Below are 17,916 nucleotides of genomic sequence, written 5' to 3'. Positions count from 1 at the left end.
TGGTACAAACAAAAGCAGACTTTTACCAGATGGCACGATTCCCCCACATCATCGGCTGCATTGATGGCACGCACATTCCGATTTGCCCCCCTGCTGACACAGAATACATATACCGCAATAGGAAGTCTACGCACACCATCAATGTGCAGGTGATCTGCAATGCTAAGTGCACCATCACAGACCTGGTAGCAAAATTCCCAGGGAGTACCCATGACTCGTACATTTTCCAAAACAGCGGCATCTATGCACGGCTGACGGCTGGGGAATTTGGTGAAGGATACCTCCTAGGTGAGACACATCATCAGACCCCCATAACAAAAAGTAGCACTGTAAAGTACATGTATGCATGTGAGTAATGTTACCCCTTTTCCTTCTAGGCGACAGTGCATATGCCCTCCGCTCATTCATACTCACCCCCTACCTCAACCCCTCAACACCCAGCCAAAGGAGGTATAACCGGGCCCACAAAAGCACAAGGAATGTAGTAGAATGGACCTTTGGCATCTGGAAAAGCAGGTTCAGATGCTTGCACAAGAGTGGAGGTGCAAGGCAGTATACCCCCATCACCTGCTGCAAGATCATAGCTGTCTGTGCAATGTTGCACAACCTTGCGGTGAAGAAGGGCACTGAGGTGGAGTTGTCAGACTACGAGGACCATGACGACGACCTTGCTGTGCCACAAACACAACCTGCTGGGGTGTCTACACCAAGTGATGGCAGATACAGACGTGAGGAGATAACGGAAAACTATTTCTGAGTGAGTACAGATGCACAGACAGGTAAATGGATGTGAACACATTTTTTTTTAATAATGTTGGCATAATGTTACAGCACTGATGTGCAACAAATTAAATAAGTACAGTAAAGGTGGGGAATGTAAATGGGCCGGGTTGCCTCACCCACCCTGGCAGTCTCACTTCTTGCTGCGCTTTGCTGACCCACTTGGATGTGGCTCACCCCCTTCTGCGTGTCCGGCTGCCTCAGCGGAGCACCTGGTGCTCCGGCGCGGCACAGACACAGCGCTGGCCGGGCTGCTGCGGCTGCTGCTGTCCCCAGCCTCGGCCACGTCCAGGGCAGGATTCACCACCGTGTTTGAGATTATTAGTGCCTCCATGGCAGTGGTGATGCGCGCCATGCCCCTGGTCACCTCTGCAGTGTTCTGAGTGAGGCAGTTCTCCATGTTAGCCCCTCGGCGGCATAGCAGGGCGGTTGCTGCGGCAAGCCGGTTGATTGCCCGGTTTTGCACGCGGGCATCCCTGCGCCTACTGTGCTCATGCTCCTCCATCTTGCCACACACCTGGGTTATGGCAGTTGTCATGTGCCCCAGTCCAGTTGCTATTTCCCTGTTACTGTCAACGAAATTCTTAAATCCCTTTGTCATCTCCCCCATCTGCAGGTTGTGTTCCCGCAAATGGCGCTGGCAAGCCAGGATGGACTTGGCCTGCATCCGCTGTATCCGCACCATGCTCCCCTCCAGCCCTTGGAATACGGTGCCCTCCCGTGCTGGTAAAGCACTGCTGGAAGTGCGTGTCCGGCGCCGATTGCTGCTGCCCTGCTGTGTGGGCTGCTGTGCCACAGGTGTTGCAGGTGTGGGTGCTGGTGCCTGACCCGCTGCTCCCTCCATGATGGTCAATGGGGCGACAAGGATCCTCCTGGCAGGAGATGTGGCAGGCGCTGGCTGGGTCTGTGTGGGTGAATTCTCCGGTGAGAACTGCAATGGGGGCGTTAGTGACAGTAGGGGGGAGTGGGGAAATGAGAGGGTATGTCCTGTGTCATCCTCATTGCCCACGGCACTGCTGTCCTCCTCCTCCTCCTCTGAAGGAACCATGCTGTTTGGCCCTGCCACCCGCACTGTCCGATGGTGCTGGAGCTGGAGCTTGTGGAGCTGCTGCTCCACTGCCTGATGGTGCCCCTAGGTATAAAGAAGCATTTGTGAACTGAGTGCAAATGTCTTACAGTCACTACAATAAAAGCATTGCACATCTTATTTTCAATACTCTGATTCTGTTTTTAGGTGCATTTCAGTTCAATGTGCACTGGCATTTGTTACTACAATAGCTGACTACATTTACCATGATGCATTGCTCATGTATGTTGCTATCAGTACTGGGCTGGGGTTTGGCTGTGCATTGGGGCTACAGGGGAGGTGTCTGGTAGGGTGTGTCATGCTGCACATGCTTCTTACCTTGTGATGTAGCTCTGGCTGAGCTGTCCAGGTCCCCAACTCCAACCACACTCTTGGTCTCAATCGTGGTTGACACCAGTTCCTCCAGATCTGTGAGGGGTGGCGCGGGGATCCTGCCTCCACCTGTTAGTCCTGCCTGCTTGTGCAGCTCGGCCAATTTCCTCTTGGTGAGGCTGCGTATGTCATAAAACCTCTTCTTGAGGTCGTCCAGGCTCCTGGGGGTGACACCAACTGCATTCACACTCTCACCGATGCCACTCCACAGCTTCCTCTTGGTGCTCTCTGGGACTGTGAGGGACAGCCTCCCAAACAGCTGCCTGTGGACCCTCACCACCTCCTCCACCAAAACTTGCAGCTCCATGCTGCTGAACTTGACTTTCCGTTTGCGCGCAGCCTTCTGGCTCTCAGAGCTGCTTGCCATTTCCACAGTGATCAGGATTGTGCTACCACTCTCTCTGCTGCTCACTCTGAATGCTCAGCTCAGGCTGCCTCTCCAGAAAGTTCTAATGAGTTGCACCTGCCTGGGCAGCCACTCCCTGCTAGGGTGGGGGAGGGTGGTTCCACCTCATTGGCTGTTGTCATTAGTTTCACTTTTACTTGCTCGCCGATTCCGTATTTACCGATTCGGTATTTACCGATTCGGCTAATACCGAATCGGTAAATACTGAATCGGTATTTACAATGCATTCCTAAGGGCCTTTTGGCTCATAGGGTTGTATTGCCATTACCGATTCGGTATTTGCCGATTCGGTATTCGCCGATTCGGTATTTACCGATTCGGTGAATACCGATTCGGTAAGTATCAAAACACGATACCGATTGTTTCCGAATCGGTATTTTACCGATTATTTTTCCCTACATATCATTTTCCGAATTCAAAATACCGATTCGGTAAAAATCGGTATTTTAAATTCGGTAAATGACTTTTACCTACATCGGGCCCAAAGTTCTCCTTCTGTCTTCACATTGATGTCCCTCTTAAAAAGTCAAGTAATTCATCCCATGCATATTCTACACAACTGAGCATCAAAAACTAAGTAGCTTCACCTAAATTTCACAAAATACATTTATGTTCTCCATGATGACAATACCAGTAGTCGCTGGTATCACGTTGACATGCCATCAAATTGAATTCCAACTTTTCATCCTTTACTTGAACTTTGTCAACAAATTCCTGTGCAGAGAGATTTTGTAGATTAACTCCTGTCTCCAGAATGTAGTTTACAGCATATGATAGTCCAGACAAGTTACCCTCCAATAATAGTTGGAATATGTATGAAATAAACTGCTGAAATCTAGCATCTTCTGAATATAATCTGGTTGACCTGTACTCTGCTGCTGGTATTTGTATGGGACAACCATCATACCGTCCACCTGTTCCAGTTGGAAATAGTTGCGGAAACAGCGAGCCTCAAAACCATTTTCCCATACACTCATTGGAGCTCCTTTCGCTTGTTTCATTTGAAAGAGATCAATAGCATCGCCAATAATCTCTTTGGCATGCAATGGATGGATACTATAGTATTCATCTATTTCTTCTGACTTGGATCCATCCACTTTTTCGATCTGTCCACTTGATGGTAATGTTTCATCCTCCATAAAACCTACTTCTCCAACACCATTAACATTTTTGCAAAACAACATTGTGTTTCAGGTATAATGTAGCTTTTTTAATTTCCATATTCCATTTAAAATATGTAAACAATTATGCAACTTAACTTGAAAGTCGTTTTGTAGCTCAGTTGGTGGTAGTTTTTCTGTCCTTGGTTCCATCCACACTGTTGCCTGAAATGGGTCTATATATTGTAGGAGAATTGATTTATAAGCATTTACTTCTCGAATTTGTTCTGGAATTGATACCAAATCTAACTTACATATCATGTGCCGTGCTGACAAATCAAAGCTTTCCTCTACAAAGAAATATATAGCAAAATATTTTAACTTATCTCTGTTCTTCTGTTCAGTTTTTGAGAACAAACAACATTGCGAGTTTGGCTTTTGTAGTGAGTCTGTCAACAACAAATTCAAGCACAGTTTAGTTTCTCTACTTTGCACTCTCTTGTGCAAAGTTATCAATACTAATAGCTGTGTCCTGTTCTTCTGCACCTGTACCTGTATTTTCCCTAAAGTCCTCTTCAGGACCAAAGAAACGAACCTGAACATATTCACAAACTTTGTCTACATCTGCTACTGAACCATGCAATAGAGCTCTATTAATTTCCCCTAAATATAAAGTAGGGGTTTTCATACAGTACAACCTACTAACTAATATTTTGGATTTTAGAAGGATGAACAGCTAACATTCTGAAATGATGAAAGGTGCATCAGCAAACTTTCTTTGATAGACATGCCAATGAATATCCCTGTAAATCCGTATACTTCCTTACACTGCATGGATCTAATCCTTGCAAAATGACAATTTTCTGTTTCAGACTTTTGCATGTAAATGTGCGTACAAAAAATCTCAATTGATTACTGGTGAACACTGCAAACACTGCTACAGTTACATTTGTATACAGGGACCGGTCTACATCTTCCTTGAACCTCTTCAGCTATCCCTTTCTCTACATTCTCAGGAACAATTTCCTCTTTTGTAATGGGAGTACCATCTTTCATTCCATAACATCGACCAGTTGTTGCAAATAAATGCACTCATCTGTTTTCTTGGAAGTAGCTTTCTTCATTACAAAAAGGCTCAGTACTGGACGTATGCTTCCATTCTCCACTGAAAATTTTACAATAATAACTTCTATTCACAAGTCTTTTTTTGGCTTCTTCTCTTCATAGCTAACAACGTTTTATCCAATGTTCTCATTCTGTTCAATATCAAAATAAATAGCTTCCGCTTCAAGTCAAATGCCTTCTCAACTACAGTCTCAATATATTGTTTTTGTTTGCTTCTCTTCTCCTTTAATTCTGCCTCATACTTCATACCAAATTCTGTATTACTAGTCTATGAAACATTCAAACTCCTTACTTCGGTTTCTTTCTTTCTGTTTTTTTCAGCATTATAACTATCTGTTTTTAGGTACAACTAGAGGTCTGGAAAGAAAAAACATAACTACATTTAGGTTTTCATTGTATACTATTTAATTACATAATTAAAGTCCCTACATAAACACTTATGTCACTATGTTATTCACATTTAAAGTCTGTTACTTTTTATGTTGAAATCAGTTTCTGCCTGGGTGTGTCAGAGTAAGCATAACTGTGTGCCTAGGTGTGTCAGCATATCCGTCAGTGTGTGCTTGGGTGTCTTGGTGTATGCATAAGTGTGGGCCTGGGTATGTTAGTTTAGTGTATGGATATGTGTGTGACTGGGTATCTCACTGTATGCATCAGTGTGTGACTGGGTGTGTCACTGTATGCATTAGTGTGTGCCTGGGTGTGTCAGTATAGGTCTACTTACGGCCTACCCTCTGGGTTACTTATATGCAAAAAAAGGGGGGTTTAGAACTTGGCAAGGGATTTTAAATGGCTACTCGACCTGATGGTAAAAGTGCAGGCACAATCTGTGCAGTAGTATTTCCGAGACATATTCAAATGGCTATTAGTGAGTCTAGGGGTATGTAACTATGTGTGCAACTGGGGGGCATGGCTTAGCTCACGACCGGAATGGCCCCGCTGAGCTGAAGCTCTCCCGGTTCCAGTAACCCACCCGCCCATCTCCCGCTTTCCAATGCAACCCAAAATTGAAGAAGAGCCGGCGGAATAGCGGGGCTGTACCTGGCAGAGCTGTGGACTGGCAGACGATGCGGGCGGCAGCGGTGTCAGGGGAAGATGTTCGGCAGTGCACGAGCACGGCCCGCAAGATGGCGGCCTGACGAACCTCCCGGCATTGATCCCCAGTGGGAGACCCGAAATTCGGCGGTGCGGTGAGTGAAGGGGGCAATCCTGTGATACCGCCCGGCCCGAGCCCTAACCAGCGATAGGCACTTTGCAGCCTCATGGGAGACACCGGACCTCCGATGCGGAGTGCGTCTACACGGCCGAGCGGTAATTTAACGGCGGGGGAGGGGAGTCTCCATGGTGGTGCCTGTGGGTTTTGGAGGAGCCTGGGTCACGGCGGAGCATGGCCGCCCGTGCGGGCCCCCCTGGAGCATTGAACATTGTTATTCTTGGTGACTTGAGACGCCCTACATCCCCCTCCTCCCCCCCACTTCCATGTCCTAGAGAGACTTCCGCATTGCATGATACCCTGTGATATCGCCCCTACCACCGCAGCAACCTTACCAGAGGTCCCAACACCACAGTGAAGACCCTGCATGGACCCAAATTAATCGACAAACACAGGCCCGTATTCAGAGCGAGGCACGTACAATGCTGGAGTGGCAGACTTGCGCCGCGCTGATGACCATGGCGGAGAAGTAGGGGACTACTGCATACCTGGCCTCGCTGCGGTCTGCTGAACCTTGCCGGTGTGGTGCCGTCGCAGATTGCCTCTGACGACGGGGACCGGTCCTCATCTATGGCATGCCCTGGTCCACTGTGGAAGCACCACCATAAACTGCCACACTTGCATTAAGAGGCTCATCTGCAACCCTCCACACAGTTGCCTACTTTCCAGACCCCCTGAGGTTAATGCGGCATGGGCCGCAGAGATCTGAAGCAGCGCCAACTCCCCTTTGAAAAAATTGTGGACGCAAATCGAGAACTGCCGGACAACATGGCGACAGGCGGACAGGCGCTGAGTGTGCCTGCGGAGGATGTTCACCAGTTGGGGCCCTTATTACTGGAAATGAGGGCAGGATTCAACGCTCTGGACGTTCGCTTTGATGCCCTACACAAACATATGGCGGACTAGGGGCGAAGGCCCAGGTACATGACAGGCGCTTGGACGTGGTAGAGTCCCGTACATCAGATCTAGAGGATGGCATGCCCAGTCCCTGAAAAGAGTTGATCGCATGGAGCGAATACTGAAAGAAGTGGCAATAAAGAACGAGGATTTGGAGGCGAGGAGTCGCCGTAACAACATCCGCCTTGTGGGCGTGCCGGAGACCACAGCAGCGGGGCGTATGGACAACTTGGTGGAAACTATCCTATTAGATCTCTTTGATCACCCCGGGATTTGTGGTGGAGCGTGCCCACAGGTCGCTCGGACAAAGACCTAACCCCGGTCTTCCGCCCCGGCCCTTTATTGCCAAAATAATGAACTTTAGGGATAGAGACACTGCATTACGAATGGCCCGTGAAAAGGGAGAACTCTCATGGCAGGGCTCCAAACTGTCATTATACCATGACTTCACCGCCATGGTGCAAGACGCTAGGAGAAAATTTCCAGGGGCTAAGGCTACGCTTAGGAACCTGGGACTCAAGTATGGCATGTTGTATCCTGCCAGACTTAGTGTGGTAGTTAACGGCCGCTCTCGTATATTTGAAAATCCGACAGAGGTGCATGAATTCTGCGTACCTACAAACTTAATAACAAGAGTCCCTCTGAAGCCATTACCCCTTCCCCCCCACCGCACAGTGGATCTGAAGCCAGCGCAGACCTATTCTCTAGTTCGGGCCACGGCTAATTATATCATTTTTGTCAATTGTCGCTCAAATGTTGGTTCATAACATGATACTGGGATTTGTCTGATATAAAGTATTATACGTTCTTGATTACTGGACCTTGGATAGTGTACGTCCCACCTTTGGTGTACACCTGACGATTATTTTGCTTAAGGTAGGATATACCCAATGAGTACAGATTTACACATGTTTCAAGTTATATGGGTATGGTGTTCTCCTATTGAAAGATGGGTATTGCCTCTCCGACTGGGCGGGAAGGTTGGGTGGGGGTTGCGGGTGGGGTATTGAAGTTTATGCTATACCTTATTGCATATATTATTGATGGGTACAGGCTCTGGATCTTCTGCAAAATTGTAAATAACTTACAGTTATGGCGCAAATAGGTCACAACTCAGGCCCTTCCATTATGACTCTAGCTACATGGAACGTCCGGGGTTTAAATGACACCCGTGAGAGGAGACAGGTGGCGCTCTATTTAATCCGGCACAAGGTAGACATTGCACTGATACAAGAGACTCATCTTCCTCCTGGAGATTGGTCCCGGTTTGCATCCTCATGGGGCCCAAACTGTTATTTTGCCAATTACAGCAATTACGCTAGGGGCACAGCAATTCTTATTCATAAACACGTCCCCTTCAAATGTCACTCTGTCGTATACGACGAGGCCAGCAGGTTTGTGATTGTAGAGAGCATGCTTTTTAGCCACAAGATTGCGATGGGCTACATTTATGGCCCTAACTTTAATTCCCCTGATTTTTTTCACACTCTCCACTCGAAACTGTTACAACTGGGCTCCACGCTCCTTCTTATAGGAGGCAACTTTAATGTCACGTTCGACCCAGTATCCGACAGCACATCCACAGCCCCAGACCCGAAACCAAGGGCACGTAGAGTGCTCTATTCTATGTGCGACCACCTCTCACTACTAGACTTGGGACGGGTCAGCGACCCCGACCACGCCACGTACACACATTACACCGGCGCAAGGGACACATGACTTGACTACTGGTTAGCCTCCCCTGAACTCTTTAGATGGTTACACAGGTTGCAAACATTGCCCAGGTCATACTCGGACCACTCCCCGGTACTGTTTGGAGATGTTGGTTCCCCGCCCTGAAGGATTTAGACGTCAGTGGAGATTTCCGAACAGCACTCTGGATGACGAACTATTTAGGCAAGAGCTTTATGTAGCCATTGAAGACTACTTTGAAATAAATACGGGCTCTGTGGACACCGAGGCAGTGTTATGGAAGGGATTCAAAGCCTACATGAGAGGAGTATGTATTTCCAAGACCTGTGTAATACACTTTCTCGGTTAGAGAGTGACCTGAATGCATTGGACACTCAGGGCGACTGTTGACCCTGGATACAACATGAAGAGGGTGGTTCTGCTGTTAGAATACAGGGAAGTCGCTGACAGGGAAATACTCTATATGGGGAAATATCATAGTGCCAAAGTCTATGGAGAGGGGGATCGCCCTGGAGGAGTTTTAGCCCAAATGTTCTGACCTTCCTATGCGAAAGAATACGTCACAGAGTTACATTCCACATCGGGGGACACACTCACAGATCCACTAATGATCCAGACAGAATTTTTATCCTATTACAAGACACTATATAATACCAAACTGGGACATGACCGCTCTGGTCAAGAATCCTATCTGTCTGAGATAGCATTAGTGTACCTGGAGAAATGTATGCAAGATTTTTTAGCAGAACACATCATGGCAGACAGCATAAATGAAGCCATCACAGCACTAAACACGTCCACAGCCCCCGGGTTGGATGGATTTACAAGCAAGTTGTATAAAGCCTATAAAGATATCTTAGTCCCACACTTACAAGTTGTTTATGCAGAGGCCCAAGAGAAACAACATCTCCCCCCTACCCTGCGAGAAGCAGTTATTATCTTGCTCCCTAAACCAGGTAAGGATCCTCTACAGTGTAGCTCGTATCAACGATTCTCATTGTTAAATTTAGACTACAAAATTCATGCGAAGGCTCTAGCATGCTGCCTCTCGCCGCTCATGGAATCTATAATATCCCCTGCTCAATCAGGATTCATCCCACACCGATCCACCGCTTTCAACCTCCGAACCTTGTTTAATTCCTTGCACAGAATAAACCCGGAGGTTCCCATGGCGGCAATACTGCTCGACACTGAAAAGGCTTGTGACTCCCTAGAATGGCCCTTTTTTTCTATCCATAATGCAACGTTTAGGAATGCCCAAGGCTTCATTGCAACTACAGCAGTCTTATATACACAACCCACAGCTAGACTCCTACTAAATGGTACCCTGTCAGCCCCATTTACCTTGTCACGTGGCGCACAGGAGGGTTGTCCCCTTTCCCCTTCATTGTTCATATTAGTGATGGATCCATTGATTACACACTTTCAGGAAAAAACATCTACACAGAGGATTACAGTTCAATACAGGCCCATTTTTAGTTTCCCAATATGCTGACAACACGATGCTCTATGTCCGAGATCCCCAAACAAACCTGGACCCACTGCTTAGAGAGATCCTCCGATTTGGCACCTTTTCGGGGTTGTGGATAAATTGGCGCAAATCAGTTATCTTTCCTATTACAGCTGGGACGACCTGCTGGACCCCGGAATTTCCGTTAGACTGGTGCGCCGAGTCGGTGAAATACTTAGGGATACATATCCACCCTGACACTGAACAGATTATACGTCGTAACTATGGAGTGGAATTCTCCCACCTAGAGGCCCAAATTGATTCCTGGCTCATACTCCCGCTCTCCATGGCGGGACGGGTAGCCTTAATAAAAAAGATCGTACTCCCAAAGTTCCTATACCTGTTCCATAATATACTGATACCGCTCACCAACAAGTTTTTCAGCACTCTATGATCGCGTTTACTCAAGTTGGTCTGGGGAAACAAGACTCCCAGGGTGCAATGGCAGGTATTGACGCTTCCCTGTGACCAAGGAGGATATGGAGTCCCTGATTTTCACTTATACTTTTTAGCGCCCAATGCAGTTTCGCACACAGATGGTACCACCCGGATGCAAGGGTTACCTACCTGTGCCCTGAGTTAGACTTCGTCCTACCTAACACATTGGCTGCAGTTTTACCCACTAGTATCCCTAGGGACCCCAAAGATATACAACCAGTTTCTACTACCAGCTGGGCATGGCTTAAGCTGCACCGCATAACCCACACACAAACATTATCTATAACTGGCAAGAAGCTGGTGCAAAAGACCTGTATTAAATTCAGCATTAATAAAATTGGGAATCTCTTCCCTGCAGGCCATATTTTTGACCTAGGGGATATGTCTACCTTCTCGGCAGCCACATTTATGGATATATTCATTTTGACCAGACTACGCTCTGCCCTACGGGCCTGGTGTTCAAACTACCCGCTGGAACCCCCCTCGTTTCCTCCCCTTACATTGGTGATAGATAGCAGCAAGGGGCTCCATCTGGTATCTCAATTATATAGGACTTGCTCCGACTTGATCCCAGTAGACGATGAAAGACTACGCACTGCATGGAAATCTGACTTGGGCAATCCAATCACTGATGAGCAATGGACGGCCTGCTGCAGGGTTACTACAACAGTGTCCTTAAACAGCAGACATAAATTGGTACACTTTAGGTTTTTGCGTAGAATTTATGTCACCCCCGATCGAACACATAAGATAGATCCTTCTAGACCACATTGCTGCCAGCGATGTCAGGCCCCACAGGCTGATTTCTCGCATCTTGCCTGGTCTTGCCCGTGGATTCACTCCTTTTGGGTGGCGGTTCACAAACTTCTGAGCAAGATGATTCAGGTTCCGGTGGAATCTTTGCCCAAGATAGCACTCCTGGGATATGTAGTGCAGATTCTCCAGAAAGTTCGCAGATTTGCTGCCATCTCCCTATTGCTGGCTAAAAGAGAACTCGCAATTTACTGGGGTAGCAAGAGGGCCCCGACAGTAACTGGATGGAGCAACAGCCTAGCGAGTTCCTTCACGAAGAGTGATTTATATGCTGGTACTATTCCACCCTCCTCCAGACCTAAAGACACTTGGGGGCCCTTTCAAGCTTTCCTCGCACAGCAGCAGCAAGATCCCCCACACAACAGGATCAGGGGATAGTCCGACAGGGGTGGTCTGAGGGGATGTGCTACAATTATTATCTGTTTGAAAATATCCTACCTGAATATAATAAAAAGACCTGTAGTAGCTTCTTATGTACGTGGACTGATGATGGAACTGCAGGGAACCCTGGGGATCAGTGCGCTGCCATACCACCTGCTAGAGTGTTGGACTGTATCAGCTATGATGTCACTAATGCTTGGTTGTCCCTCGGCGCCAGAATGATTATGCCAATTATGACTATGTTGAGAATGTACCCTATGTATATTGCAATCAGACTCTGTGCTCTGCTTTATTTTTTGCAAAATGCTAAATAAAGTTTAACACCTTCGCTGCGGCGGCTATTCCGCCACAGCAATAAGGGGGCGGGGGGGCCACGTGGCGCTCACATGCTGGTGACGGAACCGCTCCGTCACCAGCCTCGGGTGAACTGCGCTGATGACGGAGCGGTTCTGTCATGGCCCGCCCGCTCAATAGAACGCCCAGCGCAGGCGCGGAATCCACGCCGCGCAGGCGCGTCGGGCGGGCCATGACAGAACCGCTCAGTCATCAGCACAGCGCCACCGCGGCTGATGACGGAGCGGTTCCGTCATCAGCATTGAAGAGGTTAAAAAAAAACATGAGTGCAGCTGGTTCCCTTACTGCTGGATACATAAGTGGCGTATGAGTGTGTAACTGAATGTATGAGTGCCTCTGTCTAACTGGCTGTTTGAGTGGCTTTTGCTTCTGTAAATAGGTATTCAACTCAAAGTATGGGTGGCACACTGGATATATAACTTTGTGTATGAGTTTGTAAGGGCACATGTAACTCATTGAAACTTAAAAGTAAATGTCTTACCTTTTAAGCACATATCACCTATGTTGGACCCAGCCCTTTTCGGCAGGGTCACCCCGAAACTTTTTGCTTTTTCCTAGCCTGTTTCTGTGACCCGGTGTTGGTGATTTTAGGCCTCTGCGCACTTTTTCACTGTGGTACAGTGAAAAGTGCGTGAGCTCTCTGTGTGTGTGGTGAGAGTGACCTGCCCTCCCATAGGAAAGCATGGGGAATATGTATGACCATGGTAGTTCCTGATGTGTGGAGAGTGCAGGGTCGAGTTTGGTATGTGCAAACTCGTGAGATTGAATGCTGCGCAATGATGTATGCAGCATGAAAGTGCCACTTCTAGAAGTTGGCATGTTTGTGTAATTTGAGTCTGGCTTGTGATTGGCTGGAGCTGGCTGGTGAGCCTGGCTCCAAGAGTCTGGGTGGGTCTGCCCCGGTGGTGAATGGAGTGATTAGCATGCGGATGTGAGGGAGGGGTAAACCTGGGACCTGAATAGGGCTGGGTTTTCCCTCCACAATGCTGGCTCCACCCCCTGTGGTGCGTCTGATGTCCCTAGCCTGGCCAGTGAAAGGAGTTCCCCATAACCAGTTGTAGCGGGTTCTCACATTGCCTGCACCCTGCTAGACAAAGAAATTCACTGTATAAAAAGGGGCTGTGTCCCCTTACAAAATGTTCTTGTTTCTTACTGGAATCTGCCAGGGGCGTGCTGCTGCTTGGGCCAAGGGGCAGGCTTGCCTCCCTGGGCCCTGCCCAACCCCTGGATGTCCTACCACTGGATGCTGGAGGATTTTCCTTATTGGGAGCTCTGTTGCTCCATCTTTATTCTTCCAGGACTGCTAGGACTTCTTTTTGCTGGCTGTTAATGATGCCAGGACCTTGAGCAGCCCCCTAGCGCCTTATTTGGGGCAGGAAGCGCTTTTGATTTAATTTCCTAGAGAAGGGAGAGGAGCGTGGGCAGTGCAGCGCGATGCTGCAGGCCCTTTACAAAGGATTCCCCCAAGATTGCCTTGGGGGTCATTGCGAGAGCCCACCTCGCTTATTTTAGAATTTAATACCGTGGGTGCCCGCTCCACATGGCCGCTAGCGTTATGCTTTTAATTTCGCCATGGAAAACCCTGCTTTGCGTTCCTAGAATCCCGAGGCCGTCCCGATGGCCGCCGCCAGCCGCGGGACGGAAGTGGAAATGACGCCGGGGGGGCCGGAGATGGCGTGTGGTCGGTGCGGGGCTCCCGTGAGCTAAAGGGAGCCCCGAGATGGACGACGCGGGAGGTCGGGAGCCCACCCCGCCTCCCGGAGCATGGTAGTCAAGTCCCGGGTCCCGAGAGGGGGCCCGGGTTAAGAGGAAGGTGGGGTGCTCCTCGAAGAGAGATAGAGCCCCGCAAGCATGGTGCTTGTTGTCGAGCAGCCGCGCCCGGGAATGAAGTGTCCCCTGCACCGGAGCCCGGTAAGTCAGGGCTGGGCAGGGCACAGGGGCGTCTTCTTGTTTCCGCTCCCCGAGGGAGCAGATAGTGTTGGTGGTCCCCGTACAAGGCACCGTGCCCGAGCGGCCCCGGGTGGCAGTGTGCCGCTCTAATGTGCACATGGCTAGTAGGGCTCCCGTGGGGGTACAGAGAGCCCCGGGGAGGGCCCGTGCCTATTTGTTTAAAGGTCCCCGTGAAGGGCCTGGCCTCAGGTTGTTCCTCCAAGCCCTGTGGGGCTTCGATGTTTAAGAGGGCCAGAGGAGCCAGAGTGCTCCAGTGGACAGTATTTGTTCCCGAGCCCGAGGGTTCCAACCCTTTTGTTTTGCACTGTCTTTTGTCCGATGGGCAAGTGTTGGCTCAGAGCCTAGAGGGCTCCCGTGTGTGCTAAAGGTATTTACAGAGCCCTGTGTGGCTCCAGCCTGCTGAGGAAAACGAAATTTTACATGGCCAGTATGTCCCCTGCGTGTACCCCAACGTTTAGTGTACGTGCATGTCACCCATGCATTTTCCCTCTATGGCCTGCAATAATGATGCCTCTGCATTTGCGTCCCACATTAGGATGCCAGTCACCAAGTCCCCCATAAAAGAAACGTTAATTCTGCACAGAGGCCCAGGTGGCCCATGTGTTTGCATTGTGCACTTTTAATGTATCACGGAAAACCCATTTCTCCATTTTGTGGCTCAGCTCAACCCGTTCCCGAATTCAGGTTTTCATGCCTCCAGACACTCTGAGGGCTGCAGCTACGTGTCCCTGACCTCGCATACTTTTGGCTAAGCCGAAAGGGGCCCAGCCCGGGGTGCCAAGACAGTATTGTGCATAACAGTTATCTGCTTGCTCTACAGAATCACATTCCTGCCTGGTGAAGAAGGTAAACAGAACCCGTCTGCAGAGATAGGGCCTAGCCTTTCTGTCTCCGTTTAAGTGATTTGCAGAGCTCGCGTCCATGGAAAGCCCAAGGCCCCCACGCAATGAACGAAGAAATAGATGCCCACACCGGCTCTTAGTGATGAGCGACCTTTGCTTCAGATAATACATCCCCGGACTTAAGATATCAGATAATACCAGATGTGCTGGTCGCCCTGACACTGAAGGCCTCCCTACCAGACCGAAAGTCAGCTCCCCCCAGTTACACGTCAGTTGCACGTCATGATCAAGTTGCGCACACAAGTAGGGCAAAGTTTAAGCTGGCCATGCAACCCCCTTCCATGCATCCACCCACCTCTGACTCACCTATGACTCATCAAGTGAACGCCCACATGTACGCCCATATGCACACCCACATGCTCTTATCTCTTTTTCTCTTGCTCAGCTTGGAGCGCTCCTCCCTATATGTGAAATCAAATGTATAAATATTGTACTCTGTGAATAAAGTTTAGAAGACCCTTCCAAAACCCTCGTGGTGATGGAACCGATTCTCCCCTAACTCGAGTTATTGAAATAAAGCCCTTTTGAATCAGACACCACGGACTCTGCCTCTCATTTTATACAAGACCCTTTGTTTAATTATTTAATTATAGAAATTATGACAGGGTAATACTTTATTTACCACATAAATCTGGCGCCCGAATAGGGACAAATCCCCTTCCCCACGCGCCTGAGATGTAGGTCCAGCCCTTGCCCCCTTCTACAGCCGTGACGGACTTCAAAGTGGACACGCCAGCGGGACTTCCTGCTTACTCCCTCAGGCCCACGGAGGAGACGGACTGCGACCAGGCATCCACACGAGGCGGTGAGGATCGCGGATCATCCCAACCAGAGCCCAACCCGTGAGAGAGCAAGGTTCGAGGTTTCCAGAGGTCCACCTGTTCCGCGCATGCGCAGTCTCAAGTATCCGAGGCCTTCAAGTTCTGCTTCCCGGTGAGTACCACTATTGGGAACGCATAAAGATAAGGGTGGGTTCATTTATATGAACACGGTAAAGACGGGTTCGTTCACACCAACACGGTAGAGACGGGTCCATTTGCGTGGACACGGTAAAGACGTGTCTCTTTATTAGACTGGTATGGTTGTACTGTATTCCAGTGCATAAAGTTAACTGTTTTCAAGTACATAGAGTTAAACTGTATCTGTTTTAGTGTTTTAGTGTTTTAGTGTTAATGATTGTTTCAGTCAGACTATTTTGGTGTGTATTGTGTTTTCGTTAAGTTGGTTTCAACATGCCACTGTTTTCGAAATTACGTCAGATAGGGACCAGAAAAGGTATATTAGAAGAGTCAGTTAACATCCCGCCTAGAGACACACCTGGTCATTTTATGTATAATAAGCACGGGCTAGATGCCATATTGTATTTAGACCTATGGATAGATTACACAAAGGATTTAGACGAGAAGTACAGATGGCCTGTCTCGGGAACGTGGGATTCTGAATGCATTATGAGAGTAGAGGAAGCGCTATGGAAAAAGAAATCAAGACCCTCTCAGAAAGATGCCATTGAGTTATGGCGCAAGGAAGCACATAGGAGAACAGAGAAAGAATTCAACAAAGCAGAGAGAACTAAACAAGCAGCGGAAAAAGCCAAAGAAAAGGAACTGCGGGAGGAGGGGGAACGGGTCAAAGCAGAACAGGCTGATAGAGAAAAAAATGCCGTCGTTACTGGTATTTATCCCGTCCTCTCAGAAGAACTAGCTAGAGTGACCCCCTCAGAAGCACCCCGTAGGTCGCGAACGCCACCACCTGTACCCTATAGAGTACGTAGAATAAAGCCGACAGCATCCGAGGCGTTTATTTCCTCCTATCTAGAAGAGTCCCTACCGGACTACGCAAAAGCAGATTTCCCTCCGCCCCCACCAGCGGAACAGCTCCAACAGCTCCAGCAGATCGTGAAAGAGGACGTGGGGCCTGGGGCCGTAGGAGGAGGGGAGCCTACTATAGATGTAGCAATCCCCCACTGTATATATGATCCAGAACCAGGAAAGGGCCCAATGCTTGTGATTTCACTAAGACTAAGACAGGCCGTTGCATATTTGGACAAACTACCTGATATGAAAGATCACCTAGATAAAATATACCGTTTCATTAGGACGGGGGAGGGACCCGAGAGTATAGCAGAAGCCATGCAAAACAGAAAGGTGGGGGTTAAGAACTACATCCTACGTTTTATTATTAACTGCCTGATCAGGGAACAAGACGAAGGAGACGGGGATGTAAAGCCTGGTTTGATAGAATGGAGTGATCACATAGATGCCGGTCGGCATGATAAAACGGGACAGACAGACAGCATGATGATCAAAATACGAAAGGAAATAATAGCAACACACAAAGTAGAGTCTGACGAGAAGGGTGAGTCATCAACGGAAGAGCTAGACGAGGGGAAGGACAGAATAAATTATGTAGGCAATGCACGACGGTTTGACAGGCCCAAGTGCCTCGACTACCGTAAACAGGGGCCGGCTATAAAAAAAAGATATTCCCTTGAAAACTTATTCCAAGCTACTGAAAAAGCACTGGGCCGACGGATAAAGAACGAGAGATCTCACACTCCACACAAAATGGAGTTGGCCCGGTCAGCCACCCAGTGGGTGTCCAATTCTAACATATATAGCAATGATATAGTGGCCCAAACGTTCTTGAGCCTCCCGCCGAACGAACAGCGTTTGGCCGGTATTTACATGGTCTAACATTTAATAACGTTGTATGAGAATCAATATTCCGATCCCGGTCAATTGTATAAATTACTGGACGACATAGTTCTAGACAGATGGACAGGCCTGGGTACTGAATTAATTAACGTCATCCTGGATCAACGACATAAGTACTTACATTTTCTGACCACATGCATGCTTCCCGCCCCACATCGCGACAGAAAGCACCTATACATAGA

The sequence above is a fragment of the Lissotriton vulgaris genome, chromosome 6 (assembly GCF_964263255.1).
Source record: "Lissotriton vulgaris chromosome 6, aLisVul1.2, whole genome shotgun sequence".
Lineage (NCBI taxonomy): Eukaryota > Metazoa > Chordata > Amphibia > Caudata > Salamandridae > Lissotriton > Lissotriton vulgaris.
This window is presented reverse-complemented; position numbering follows the sequence as displayed.